This window comes from Cupressus sempervirens, chromosome 1 (genome assembly GCF_028749045.1).
Source record: "Cupressus sempervirens isolate cs-2001-9-10 chromosome 1, ASM2874904v1, whole genome shotgun sequence".
In the NCBI taxonomy this organism is placed as follows: domain Eukaryota; kingdom Viridiplantae; phylum Streptophyta; class Pinopsida; order Cupressales; family Cupressaceae; genus Cupressus; species Cupressus sempervirens.
In genome coordinates this window covers 348,777,737-348,791,074 of record NC_143118.1, presented here as the reverse complement: position 1 = coordinate 348,791,074, position 13,338 = coordinate 348,777,737, and positions in this window count along the sequence as shown.

The window sequence follows — 13,338 nt, the reverse complement described above, 5'->3', positions numbered from 1 at the left end:
TCAAAATCTTAGGAAGTAGGTGCTATATTCACAAGGATACAAGGAATGGGAAATTTGATTTAAACGAATATGAAGGCATATTCATCTAAGAGCAAAGCTTTTAGATGATTGAACAAAGCTACTAATAAAATGATTGAAAGTGAAAATGCATAGATTGATGAGTTTGTAGATAAGAACAATGTGGAAAGTGAGAGGGAACTTGAAGATTACAACAAGTTTGTGTATGTGTGCGAAGAAGCACCAGACACACTACCCATGTTATAACAGAAAGATGTCGAGCACCAGACAATATCACCCAAGTTACAGAATGCTTTACCCAAGCATCAAACAATAAAACCCAATAAAGAAGATGAGCCCCTACCGAGTGGAGAAAATATTGAAAATTAAAGAATTGATAAAATATGTGAGAAATAATCATTTCCCTGAACAAATAATTGGTGATAGAAGCACTGAAGTATAGACAAAAGTAAGTTAAGAGAAAGTACATATTTGATTGTTGATTTTGAACCAAGAACAATTAAATATGCATTGGAAAAATGTTATGAATGAAGAGATTGATCATGTAGAGAAAAACTACACATGGACGTTAGTATCAAGACCTACAGACAAGAATGTGATAGGAACCAATATATATTTTTAGAAATAATTTGAATGAAAATGGATAAGTGGTAAGAAATAAGGCAAGACAAGATTTCAAAAGGTTATGCACAAGAAGAAGGAATAGATTATGGTGAGACTTTTGCAACTATGGCAAGATTGGAAGGTGTAAGAACATTGTTGGCCTATGCTCCCCAAAAGAAGTTGAAATTTTATTAAATGGATGTTGAATCTGCATTTCTAAATGAAATACTTGAAGAGGAAGTCTACATTGAACAACCTAAAGGATTCATTGAGCCTGATTAGAGGAACATGGTTTGTACATACAAGGCATTGTATGGACTGAAACAAACATTGAGAGCATGGTATGAAAGGTTACATTCATATTTGACTAAGATTGGATTTTCTAGAATAAGTGAGAACAATAATCTATATTTGAAATGTGAGTCTAAAAGTATGGTGTTGATTTCTGAAATATCAGTGAATGACATTATATTTGGAGGAAATGACATGCTATGTAAGACATTTGCTGATCAAATGAGTACAAAGTTTGAGATGTGTATGTTTGGTGAGATTAAATTTTTCATTGGATTGCAAGTTCATTAAACAAGGAAAGGTATATGTGTGACTCAGTCTAAGTATGTAAAGGAAATCTTGAAGAGACTTGGAATGGATGAGTCTAAGCCATTAAGCACACCTATGGTGATCAAAGTGAAGTTATCAAATGAAGACACTACTAGAGAGGTAAATGAAACACAATACAAATTCATGATTGGTAAACTATAGTATCATGTACATAGTAGATCAGATATTGCACATGTTGTTGGTATAGTTGCAAGGTTTTCCTCTAATCCCAAGGAGACAAACATGACTGCTATGAAGAGGATATTTAGATATCTAAAAGGAACTAAAAATTTTGGCCTATGGTATAAGAAAGATGATGACTTTAATCTTAAAGTCTACACAAATGTTGATTAGACTGGTAATGTTGATGATAAAAAAATGAACAAGTGGTGGATCTTTCCTTTTAGGAGAAAGATTGATAACATGGATAAGCAAGAAACAAAGTCGTATTTCACAACTATTGAAGTTGAATGTGTTGCTTCTATAATCAATTGTTCAAATATTGTATGGATAACCAAGATGTTCAACTGTTGGAAGGCACACAAGAGGAGATAATTGAGCTTGTTACTATTTATTGTGATAACACTATTATAATAAATATTTAAAAAGATACAATGATGCATGCAATAACAAAGCATATATCAATTAAGTATCATTATTTGAGGGAGAAAGTACAAGAGAAACAAGTAAGGCTTAAATATGTAAAGTATAAAGAGAAAAATGTAGACATATTTACTAAGCCATTACCTAAGGATGCTTTTGAGTATCTAAGAGGTAAATTGGGGGTGTTGCCCCTATCCAAAATTCACTAGATGGAGATGCATGTTGGATCAATTTGTAGATGAACATAAATATCTTTTGATAAGTAGGAGATAATTTCCACAGCAAGTCAAATTGTGATATTGCTATCAGGATTTAATTGTGTGATTTTGAGTCAAACTCATTCAACCATGTTTCATGAGTAGTGATTCAACATGAATAAATCTCTCATGAGAATAAATGGAACACTTAGCACTCATTGGATCTAGGTGATGCTCACAGGGGTGAAGCACCGAGACTTCCTGGGAGGTCACCCATCCTAGTACTACTCCAGCCTGAGCGCGCTTAACTATAGAGTTTCCTCCATGGTTAAACCCAAAGCTTGGAACCCCATTTGCAAAACCTTCACCAAGTGTTGTGCCTTATGAGCCATTCATTAGAAAGCCCCTTAAGCTCATCAATTGATAAGTAGGAGATAATTTCCACAACAAGTCAAATTGTGATATTGCTATCAGGATTTAACTGTGTGATTTTGAGTCAAAATCATTGACCCATGTTTCATGAGTAGTGATTCAACATGAATCCATCTCTCATGAGAATAAATGGAACACTTAGCACTCATTGGATCTAGGTGATGCTCATAGGGGTGAAGCATTGGGACTGTTGAGATAATGGGTGTTGCACACATTGCATAATATTGTTATATTTTATTATTTTATTTTATTATGTAATGTTGTACCTAGATGGACGTGCAACATGTAAAGATTCCCATGGAATATTCTTGATGAGTTGTATTGTAACATTGTGAAAATATTTCATGTAATTATTTAATATTGGGGAAAAGAATTAAATGCCCAATATTAAATGTGGGGTCAATGGGTTAGGTAGCACATGGTTTTAGCACATGGTTTATGTAATACCACTTGGTGGTTTTGTGGGACTTGCTACTATATAAGCAGCCACAAGGGTAGTTGTTGTAGAGAGTGAGAGAGTGACAAGGAGAAGACAAAAGGCAAGAGTCGAGTAGGACAAGGCTTGACAGGTTAGCCAAGGGAGCATTTGTGAAGGTTGGAAGCATGGCATGGGATGTGTGGATTCATGCTTGTTCACATAGTTTGCTCGGTTGTGGCTATGGCCATGAAGGCTTCCATGGTTGTATGGCAATGGTATTTTGCTGAATAATACATGATGATGGATGCTTTTGGAGGCTGGGTTTTTCCCTCAATGAGGGTTTCCCAGGGTATATCTTGTGTCACATTTTGTGGGTATGTTGTCTATTCTCTTGCATGTGGATTTTAATTCCGTGTTTATTTTAGATTTATCATGGGTTATGTGGAAACGATTATATTCTTTGTTGCCAAGTTTCCTTACAGGGACTTCCTGGGAGGTCACCCATCCCAATACTACTCCAGCTTGAGCGTGCTTAACTATGAAGTTTCCTCCCTGGTTAAACCCAAAGCTTGCAACACCATTTGCAAACCCTTCACCAAGTGTTGTGCCTTATGAACCATTCATTAGAAAGCCCCTTAAGCTCATCAATTGATAAGTAGGAGACAATTTCCACAACAATTCAAATTGTGATATTGCTATCAGGATTTGACAGTGTGATTTTGAGTCAAACTCATTGACCCATGTTTCATGAGTAGTGATTTAACATGAATCCATCTCTCATGAGAATAAATATAACACTTAGCACTCATTGGATCTAGGTGATGCTCACAGGGGTGAAGCATCAAGACTTCCTAGGAGGTCACCCATCCCAGTACTGCTCCAACTTGAGTGCGCTTAACTACGGAGTTTCCTCCATGGTTAAACCCAAAGCTTGCAACCCCATTTGCAAAACCTTCACCAAGTGTTGTGCCTTATGAGCCATTCATTAGAAAGTAGGTGATACATAGGGTGCGACAGGTTTAGATTCCCCCACGGTAGATGGGGTCAGATGCAGGGGCTGGCAGTAGTGGGGTGGAGTAGGGTTGACGACAAAGACCGCGGGTGGAGGAGCAGGCACTTGAGCAGCAACCCGAGATGTTGGATGAGGAGATGCAAGAGTAGCTTGCTACTAGGCCTTAGGCTACCTTGAGGAGAGTGACATAGAGGATTAGGCAGACCTTCCAACAGCTGGGAGAGTTGCAGATTCAAGTGGCGGTGAGGGATGCACAGATCGTAGAGAGAGATCATGATATCCAAAGGCTGTAGGAGCAAGTATAGGTGGCTGAGCAGAGGGCAAAGATGTTACAAGATGAGGTGAGACTGTAGTTGGCCCAAGAGGCCTATTACTTTGTAGCATACTCTATAGTAGTGCCCGATGAGGCTCAGCAGGTGCCTCGCTTTTCTTAGTATGCTAGAGATTCTAGAGGTGCATGCCCACCAACCAGGCTAGACATGCCGCCGCCTCCTCCTCCTCTAGGAGGTGAGGGCAACGGATAGAGTTAGACATTTGATGCTCTTACCTCTAGTTTTTTATGATTCTGGCTATGTATTGATTGGTGTGCCATCACCATTTTTTTATCGATAGCGCTCGAATAATGCTCACTTTTTTGTACTGACACATTCTTCTATATATATATATTAGATTTTGGAGCTGAGTATCATTGTGTTCATGTCTTTGTCATTGTCGGTCTTTTGCTTTTGATATACATGAGATGTTTTATGGTTGTGATTATGAGATGCAAATGTGATGTTCATGTATGAATGCATGTTTGATTTGATTTGTTCATGTAGATGAGATGGGTTTATGGATTTATGAATGAAGTGCATAGGTAAATGGACTGACATCTCATGTAATGTTCCATGTTTTTGCTTAACAATGACATGTATCTCACTAAGGAGCGAGAGGGGAAGAACCAAAGGATCAAATGCTTGTGCAGCTGTGAAGAATCATGATACGTTGAAGGAACTAAGAGTCCATCATCACAAAAAATGAAAGTAGATTTGCAATTAAATCATATGTTGAAACAAGTAGTGCAATCTTATGCGATATGCAATCATAAACTAGATGCAACCCTAGGTCTGGTTACCAAGTCTCAATAATTTATCATCACTGAGCATAGGACGAAATCCCATATGTCATACAATTCCCACTGACATTGCAATCATGGATATATGAATAGGACATATGCTATAGGTTTGTCGAGATGAAATGCAAGCATTTGAGGCACATGAAGCTAGAATGACTAGAACATTTGTCCCTTTTGATATAGCAAGTTAACATAAGCATCAAAACATAAGCATTAGGATGACCAGAATGTTGCTTGCATGGCACACACACCAAACACACAAGAGATCTATCTCATGCTAAGTATTCAGTAAGTATTTTGTTTGCAATGACCCTTGCATTTGTAACTTGAGATAGAAGTGTGCTAGATATACTTGTAGTGACCCATACGTTCACTTAATTGGATGAGAATCAATAGGTACTGTAGCATGAAGAGTCCACTCCAACAAGCAAGGAGAAGAACCAACATTATTGATGTTATCCATATAAAAGGAGTTGAGGCACACTCAACCATCTAATACGAGATGGAGGCTCTTATAGTGGACACCCCTTTTATAGGAATATGTCAACCCATTGGAGCTAAACCGCAAACAGAAAGCAAAGAAAAGATCATGCCCCTAGTCATTACTTCTCTAGTTATAAATGACATCACCGAGTTGCTTGAGGAGACATGATGAAAGAAAAAGTGAAATAAACAAAGAAAATGCTCAGCATATCCAAACAAGCATGTCATTTTGAGTTCAATGTTTTTGGGATTGATGTTAAGTGTCAATGTCCATAACATAGATGAAAGAAATCTCTTCAGTAGGGTGGCAACAGTAGGCAGACATAGTCAGAACAGGTGGTGATTGAGGTCAAGGAGGAATCTTCGAGGTGAATAACCTAAAAGGACTAAGAAACAGTAGATAGACACAACCAGAATGACTAGTGACTGATGCAAGAGAGATCTTCCATAAAGGAATCTTGAAATGTGACCTGAGCAATAATAGGCAGACATAATTGGAATAACCAGTGACTGTTGCGAAAGAGATTCTACGAGGAGAATCTTGAAAAGAGTGACATTAGCGACAATAGGCAGACACAGCCAGAATGATTGGTGACTGTTGTGAAAGACATTCTATGAGGAGAATCTTGACAAGAGTGATGCTGGTGACAATAGGCAGACACAATTGAAACAACTAGTGACTATCCTGCAAGAGATTCTATGACACTGAAGGGGAATGCCCCCGAGTTATGAGAAGACTCAATCCATGGATACATGAGCAAAAGAAACAAGCTAAAGAAGGAAAGCAACTGTACAGGAAGCAAGAAGATGCACTGCAAGATGGAGCATTGGGAACAAGAGGCATTCATTTACCAGGTTTTCACCTTCTTGGTAGAGCTTTCATCTTCTTCTTTTTTGGCTACCATAATGCCTATTTTCACCAATGGTACTTTTCTTGTTTTTCTTTTTTTTTTGTATTTTTCTCCTTTTTTTCTTCTTTTTTTTGTATTTTTTGGAATTTTCAATTTTTTTGGTATTACCAAGGCGTCTATTGCTAGGTTTTTACCAAGGTAACAATTTTTTTCAGGACTTTTTCTGATTTTTGGGATTTTTTTAAGGACATTTAGATATGTACAAAGAGCTTCTAAGATCAAATCAGCTATAAAACTGCTTCGGGCAGACAGTGTTAACAAGTTCCTTGAGCACTTCTCCCTTAGCTGTAGAAAGTTGATAAGCACCAGATTCGTATACTACAATAATGATGTAAGGACCAAGCCAATTTGATTCAAACTTCCCTTTTTGGACTCATTGTTGTTGATTCATAGGGTTCTCTCTCAAGACGAGATCACCCAGTTGGAAGTCACGCGACCTAACTTTTTGATTGTAGCTTCTTGACATTCGTTGCTAATAAACTCACAAATGATCACACAAGACTTGTCGACATTCATCTAGTAGTACTAGCTCTTGAAGCCGAGCTATCCTATAATCTTCATCATTAATAAGGCCTTTCATAGAGATTCTCAAGGTAGGAATTTCAACATCTATTGGAAGCACAACATCTGCTCCATAAAACAAAGCAAAGGGCATTGTACCATTAGAGTCCTGATGCTTATCCTCTACGCCCACAAGGCTAGATTAATCTGGAGGTGCCAGTCCCTCCCAGATTTTTGACTGTGTGATGGAGGATCTTGAGGATCACCTTATTGGATGCCTAAGCCTAGCCATTACCTTGGGGGTAATAGATAGAAGACCAATGTTGTGTGATTTTGAATCTCTTGCATAGTTCCTTGAGGTCTTTATTTTTGAACTATCCTTTATCATCAGTAACGATGGAGGATGGTACACCATGCCTACAGATAATGTAGTTTGTGATAAAAAGAGCTACAATTTTGCCATTTGATATTGCGAGAGGTATTGCTTCTACCCACTTTGTGAAGTAGTCTATAACTGTGATAATGAACTTATGTTCATTAGAAGAAGTTGGGTGAATTTGACCCACCAAGTTGAAGGCCCATTGTTGAAATGGCCACATTGTAGTAGATAGAATTAGCTCCCTAGCTAGAGCGTGAATTAGATTCCCATGGAGTTGGCACTTCTTGTAGGATTTAGTGTACTTGATTGCCTCTTGCTCAATTTTAGGCCAATAGTAACTAGCTCTAATGAGTTTGCAAGCTATTGTCAAGCCATTTGAGTGGGATTCACAAATGCCCTTGTGAATGTCAATTAATGCGCGTTTAGACTCTTCAAGTTCTAAACACCTAAGGAGTGTTCTGTCGAGACCTCTCCTAAACAAGTCATCAACAATAATGACATACTGTGAAGCATTATGGATCAGGTAACATTTCTCATTCTAGGTTAGACCATTCGGAATGGTTTGGTTACAGAGGTAGGAATAGATGTGATGGTAGCAAGATGAGTCTTGTACTATAATAGAACAGATCATCCTAGAATCAAGGGTACCATAGGCTGGGTAGTGTAACGCTTCCACCAAGAACTCATGTCGGAGATCATTTTCAGGCATCTGTAGCAAGGAGGCCAAAGTAGCCATAGCATCAACCGCTTTATTATCTACTTGAGGAATTTTCTGGAAGGTGATGTGTGGGAAATACTTCTTCAAGTCATCAACCATGTGTTTGTAAGGGATCAATTTCTCATCCTTTATTTGATACACATCATTAACTTGATTGATTATGAGTTGAGAGTCCCCAAAGATGTCTAACTGATCCACTCTCCATTCAGTTGCAATTTTCATGTCATTAATCAAAGCCTTGTATTCAAAAATGTTGTTTGTACAAGGAAATATAACCTTGTAGACTTTGGGTAATGAAATCTCTGTGGCATTATAAAGAGCAATCTAGCACTAGATCCCTGTTGTGTGAAGGACCCGTCAAAGAACATCACCCACATTTGGTGTGTGAGTGTCAGAATCAATTCGTTCGAGAAATCAATGTTCATTGGGAGAAGACTCTGCATAGGTGCATGTGCTAACTAATCTGCAATCGCTTGTCCCTTGATGGCTTTTTGTTCAACATACTGAATGTCAAATTCACTTAATATCATGACCCACTTAGCCAATTGTCTTGTGAGAGCTACCTTAGTTAGCAAGTACTTCAGTGGATCTATTTTAGCCACGAGCCGCGTAGTGTGAACAAGCATGTAGTGTCTCAACTTTTAGGAAGAAAAAGACAACTTCCAAGCAATCTTTCTCAATGATGTTGTAATTCCTCTCATAAGAGATCAATGTGCGATTGAAGTAGTAAATAGCCCTCTCCTTGTTATCGTTGTCTTCTTGAGCTAATAAGATTCCTATAGATGTTTTAGTTGCTGAAATATACAAAACCAAAGGCTTCCCATAGATAGGAGGCATCAATATTGGTGGATTAGCAAGATATTGTTTGATTTGTATTAAGCTTTGCACACAATCTTGACTCTAGTTGAATTTCACATCCTTATGTAAAGTCTCTGTAAAAGGTTGTGATCTATCCGCCAACTGTGAGATGAACCTGCGAATAAATTGGAGTTTGCCCTGTAGACCTCTCATTTGGCTAATGTTTCAAGGTGGAGGCATATCCATAATTGCTTGAACTTTCTCCGAGTCCACCTCAATTCCTTTCACAGACACGATATATCCTAGCAACTTTCCTGATGCAACACCAAATGTGCATTTCTTAGGATTGAGCCGAAGACTGAATTTTTCCATGCGATCTAGGATGGGTCCCAAATCTTGCAAATGAGTATTGCATTTTGCACTTTTGACCGAGGTATCATCCACATAGCCCTCCATGGTCTTATGCATCATGTCATGGAAAATTGTAGTTACTGCTCTCTGATAGGTTGCACCAACATTTTTCAAGCCAAATGGCATTACATTCCAATAGAAGGTTCCCCATGCACATGTAAAAATAGTCTTCTCCTGATCTTCTAGTGCAATTTTTATCTGATTATAACCAAAAAACTCGTCCATGAGTGAGTACATCTCATATCCCATTGTCATGTCCACTATCATATCAATGTTGGGAAGTGGAAAATCATCCTTAGGACATGTTAAGTTGAGATCATGAAAGTTAGTACAAACTATGATAGATTTATCATGCTTGGAGACTAGAACAATGTTGGATATCCACTCAGCATAATCAATTGCACAGATGAAACCAACTTTTAGAAGCTTCTCCAATTCAGCTTTGATGAGCAATGCAACATGAGGATGCATTTTTTGAAGTTTATGTTTAATTGGTTTAATGCCTGGTGGAATGGACAAATGATGCATAATGAGATCAGGATCTAGTCCTGGCATGTCATAATATGTCCAAGCAAAATTTATCTTCTTCTCTCGGAAGAAGGCAATGAACTCTTCTTTTTCTTCAGGAGATAGTGACTGTGCCAAATGTATCATATGAGGATGTTCTTCTGTGCCCAAGTTGATCAGTTATGTCGACTCTATCAACACTGATGATCTCTCTTGAAAGTGACTCGGAAGTGCATCAAATATCTCATCTATGGGCACCTCAAAGAGGTTTTCACCCTTGGATACGTCTTTTGTTTTTACTTTTTTAGGTTCCGACATTGCCACAATGTGGTTTTCACCATCAGACCTTTTGCAATTTTTCTTTTTAATTATATGACTAAGATATTTGATGTTAGCTTCAGCCATGTTGATGCTCTGCTCACTGGTGGAAGACGTTACAGGTTCGATAGCGTTTAGGTAGCAGGCAAGAGCATAGTTGTTCTAGAACGTGGAGACTTTACTAGATGTATTAGGGTTCTAGTCTATAAGCTCGGGATGTGTGAGTGAAAGAGTAGTGATGGGTTCGATTGATTTCACAGTATAGTCATTAAATGCTTAGACCAACAATTTGAGACCTACGGTGGGTTTGTCCACAAGTGTGTTCGAATGCCTCTGAGTACTAACATCAACAACTGATGACTCAGGGACACTAGTTGGATCAAACCCATTTGACCCAACCCTAGATGTTCCACCCACTTCGAGTTGGTTTTCATAGACATGAACTTGGTCAATGTCTTTATCAGTAGTTGCTTCTGTGAGAGAGTCAAACTAATATTCCTTAGAATTAGTGTTGCATGGCGACAAGCTATAGAATTCCCCTATAGTGATAGAGACATACTCGCCTTCATCATCTAGGTTTTTACATAAGTACTCGATACGTAATGATTGACTAGACTCTCCCTTTTTTGAACGAGTACTGTGTGGATTAGTATTGTTTGTAGAAGAATCACTAGTATCATCCACAATGCTGACACGTGGCACAAAGTCATCTGGATCAACAAAGAATTTAGCCAAATCATGAGGAATAGGATAAGGATAAGGATCCTCATCGTCTGATTGGTCATCTTGAGTATCTGACTCAGCTTGTGACTCATTTCCATATGAACTCTCAAGTTCTAGTATGAATTTGTTAGCTCCCAAATGGAAGGGAACCTTCTTAAAGCCTAGACCAGATGTATCTATGTTTCTTCGAGCTATTGCCTTGATAGAATCAACTAGGCCATTATTATTGCACCCAATAGGGCCAGTTCCCTTGTAGCCAAAATGTTTCATGAGTCTAAGACTAGGGCCATATTTCTCAGGAGTGATTTCTCAAGCTTTCTCTATTAGGTCTATTGGAATCTCTTCTTTGTAAAGCCATGCAGCAATGGCTCTATTTTTGCTTTCATCCTCTAAGGTAACTATAGCCTTAACAAAGGTACCATTATACTTGGTTTGAGGTGTTAGCACAAATGGTTTCTTTGCCTCATATGGTCTCCCATAATGACAAGGAGACTCAGGAAGAGATGTTAATGACAGCACTGGTTCAATATGGTACTCCCTCATGCTAGTTTCTTTCAGCTTGAATGACTGCTCAATTTGTTTCAACTTGTTATCATGATAATTAATGAATTCCATACTAGTGGGGATGAAAGTTTCAACAACTTTGAGCATATTGCAGGTATAGCTAGTAGTGGCAGGAATAGTGACTTCAAAGCCATGAAACAAGAATTTGACACATTGGTGATATGTGGACGGCACAACATGCATCTAATGTATCCACAACTGTCCTAGTAGAATGTTATAAGCCAAGGAAATTTCAAGCACTTGACAAGTGACATCCCTTTCTATAGGACCGCCATGAAGGGGTAAGACCATAAGACCTAGAGACTTTGGTTTGACTTCATTATACACTTTGATAGTGATCTTACATCGAGGATCAATAAAGTCCTTAGAATAATTCAATTTTCTAAGCAAAGAGGTAGAGACAATGTTCAACTTGACACCATTATCAATGAGTACCTGACGAACACGTATATGATGTATCATGACCTCAATGTCTAGGGTTTGATTATGTGGGTGACTCAATGAGTTATCATCCTCCTCGGAGAAGGACATAAAGTAAGGTGAGGTTAGGTGACCTACCATAGATTGAAATCACTCAAGATCAAGATCTTGAGGAACATTTGTCTCATTGAGGGCTTCGTCCAGAATCTGCCTATGAGCAGGTGAGATTTTAAGTAGCTCAAAGATGGAGATTTGAGCATTAGTTTGTTTCAATTGATCGAGAACACTATGCCTGGTTGTTGTTGAATTTGTTGTGAGTTTTGCACCTTTGCTAGATGGACCAACAAGGGTTTTTTCTTTATGTTGTTCAAGATTGGGAGTAGAAGGCACAGGGCCTTTGAGCACCAACTTGGCATGAGAACGTGTGACAACATTAGCATAGTGTTGCGAAGGTGTGTTGTCTATTGTGTTGGAAGTAGGGCCCCTCAAGACAAATGGTGTCTTAGGTTTATCATTATCTTGCTTGCTCTTGATGGTAACGACGTCACAGTATTCAAAATCCACAGGTTCAACCATATTGATTACAATATTGTCATTAGAGTATGCATAGTTGACCTTGTTGTTAGGTTTTGGTTTTGAACTTTCTCCCTTTTCATAGGTCGAGAAGGGCTCTTTGAAGGCCTTGTGATCCGAGTTCTTGTTATGTCCATTTACCACAATGTCACTAGCATCAATCATGTCCTGGACTTTGTGATGCAAGTTTATGCAGTTGCTAGTTTTGTGCCCCTTATTTTGGTGGTATTCACAGAATGTGGTTTCATTCCACCATGGTGGGCATGGTTGTGGATCATAAGGGCGAGAATTGTCCAATGGTGAAATGAGCTTGATTTGTAACAAGGTTTTGTAAACCACATCCAAAGGTTCACCTAGGGGTATATACTCTCACTTAGAGCGTGTGGCCCAAGAGTTTCTCAGTTTGTTCCTAGATGTCTTATTGTCAGGAGGAGGTTTCTCAGCATTTTTGGCCATGTTGAGAACATCTGTGAGATTCAAGGCTACCTTAGTGGGTTTAGGAGTGAGATTGTTAACAACCCCATCACGTACAATTTCTCGATTCTTATTGACATACTTGGTTTTGTCCTTGTTGGAGATGGAGCCTTGTTTTGTGTCCTTCTGAATAGTGAATTCACCCTTCTTGACCATGAACTCCTCTATGCGGATGGCCTGTGTGATCATGTCTTCAAAGGTACGTAGACCTTGAAGTTGGACTCTATACCCAAAATCAAGTAAGAGATTATCAGTGAATATGTCAAACTTTTCCATTTCTAGAATCTTGCGTGAATACTTAGTGTAAAGCTATCTCCATCTTTGGAGGAATGTGAGGACTTAAGGTTACATAAATCTCAAATATTGATGGGGTGTTGAATGTTATGAGAATACTGCTGGACAAACAAGTTAGCTATTTCATCGAACATTTTGATATCGAGAGGCAAGTGTGAGAACCACTCCAAAGCCTGACCACCTAGACTTCTAGGGAATAAACACATGAGAGATGTCTGGTTATGCATAAATTCCATAAACAAGGCACCAAATTCCCGCAAGTGATCT